This window comes from Phalaenopsis equestris, unplaced genomic scaffold (assembly GCF_001263595.1).
Source record: "Phalaenopsis equestris unplaced genomic scaffold, ASM126359v1 Scaffold000174, whole genome shotgun sequence".
In the NCBI taxonomy this organism is placed as follows: Eukaryota; Viridiplantae; Streptophyta; class Magnoliopsida; order Asparagales; family Orchidaceae; genus Phalaenopsis; species Phalaenopsis equestris.
In genome coordinates, this window is record NW_018164616.1 from 2188080 (window position 1) to 2190366 (window position 2287).

General features: G+C 33.1%; 1 long non-coding RNA gene across 1 annotated transcript; it reads right to left on the reverse strand.

Moving 5' to 3' along the window:
* Window positions 1–337: 337 nt before the first annotated feature.
* Window positions 338–1522, reverse strand: LOC110022216. The gene is made up of 2 exons (XR_002293744.1): window positions 1011–1522; window positions 338–609 (listed from the first exon to the last, which is right to left on the reverse strand). It is a non-coding gene; the product is annotated as an uncharacterized LOC110022216 (long non-coding RNA).
* Between the last annotated feature and the right edge of the window lie 765 nt (window positions 1523–2287).

Sequence of the window (2287 nt, forward strand, 5' to 3'; positions counted from 1 at the left end):
TATATATATATATTAATTTTAACTAGATTTATAGATGCTTGAGGATTTGCATGGTCAACTCAGACTAATCAACTAATTTTTAATCAATCAAAAAGGATTGAATGCGAATAATAATTGTTGAGGCGAGAACAATATTTATAAATTAAATGCATTTTGATTACAAATTATATCCAACATATAAAATAACTCTTATTTAAATATTGACACTACTACAACCTTTTCTCCTATAATGCAAACAGGATTTACAATGTTATATACAAATTATAATCCTTCATCCATTAAAAGCAAACATGTAAAACATTAAACGCATAAAACTCATACAATATAACATTAGGCATGCATAATTTCTTTTTTTCATTTTGAAGAGAATATTACATGCAGAATTCTGATGCATCCATACTTTATACACAACAATATTATACATATTATATAAGAATCTGTACACTATATACAACATACAATATATTTTTATTTGATTTGAAACATACTAAATTTAACCTGCAAAACCTAAATGTCATCATGAAAAGATATTAATTACTCGCATGAAAAGACATGCTCACTGTGCTCAAAATTATTTCAGTCTCATCGTTGGCGATTCCTTGTCAATTCCTGCATGAATATGTAGCAGAGAGAGAGAAGAAGAAGAAGATAAATTGTTTCCTTGGCCTTATAATGTTTTTCATTTTGTGGAAATAGTAGCTAGTAAGACTGCCGAGCAAGCTTTAAATATAAGTGAATATATATAAACTGGCTAGCTCCGGCAATAAGACCACCTAAAAGTATATGCATATTTCAATATATGTACCAATTAGAAGTTATCAAAATATATAAATAAGAAAACCTTAGTAATTTTACACGTTGCATCATCACTGATAGGCAGTATCACATAGCTACTTTCTTTAACTACCATACAAAATTGAAAAATCTTCAAAAATTAAAACCTGCAAATTTAAGAGCTCAAAATCATGACATGTGCATAAGTTTATGGATCTAATTTTGCATTCTAATACCTCACGAATTGCCAGAATCTGAACCATATGTGATGCAAATCAGACGATCAGAAAATCCAACGCACTCTAAAAGAGCCCTTTGTTGATGGTGAGTGATTGAAGCTGCAACATGATCTGATCTTTGAACCACACCAATATGAAACAGGGTCAAAGAGATAGAGGGAGAGAGAGAGAACATGCAAATTAAGAAAAGTAGCTAAGATATTTGAGAGGCAAAACAGAAGAGAAGAATGATAAAAAAACGAAAGAGAAATTATAAGCAAAAAAGTTGTTTTTTTTGAACTGAACCGGCTAGGCTTGGTATGTATAGACATAATTGAACAGATCATGCTGGCAGCTTCATCCCCTCACACCAACAAATTAAATCAAAGCATATCATGTGATCTGAAAGCTTCAATCCCTCAAGCCGACAAAAGCAAAGCATATGAAGCATTCGAAAGCATGAAGATTGGGAGAAGAAAAGCCAGACATACACTGCATAATTGAAGGAGAGTATATGGCTTTCAGAGAGACAGCAGATTAGAGGAGGGCCCTTAATATTTAAAAAATAAACATTATTTATATCATACAGTTATTTATCTATATTGCCAACTTATTATTTTACAAAGAACTATTTTTATATACGGAAATAGTAAAAATATGAGTACTCACCTAATAATCTGAAAGTCATCCATGATGGAGGTAATGGTTGGCCTGCTTTAATTAATTAATTAATTAATTAATTATTTGTTTAATTATTTATATATTTTTTTATCCTCTACGCTGGCCCACCACAACAACCAACCCCTCGTGAGCCTGCCTTCTCCCTGCCTCCTGCTTTAATGCGCCTCCCTTTACTTGTATGGTTTTATCTCCATCTGCCAAAGCATGCACATCACCGCTCACAAGTCACAAGGCTTATGCATTCGTTTTAATTCTCGCATTATTTTAATTTATGTGGCCCGCTTTTGTATCGACCTGCAGCCTAACGTGAATGATTTTTTATTAATGGAGAAAATTTGCATACGTCTTAAATTTGTGTACGTAAGATGCATGCAGTGCTGCGTACGTCAGAAAGGTTATTCAAAGGATATTGGTGGGTTATATTTGCGCACATGTAGGTTACAGGGAAGTTACAGAGGGTACAGCGCGGATATAACCCCCTAATAACCTTTGAATAACCTCTCTAACGTAGGCAACATTGTGTACGTCTCGCAAATTTTTCACTGAGTAATGGCAGTGGAGCTGTACCGTGCCTCAGATCTTATTAAAAAAAAAGGAACGTAAACAGTACCTTG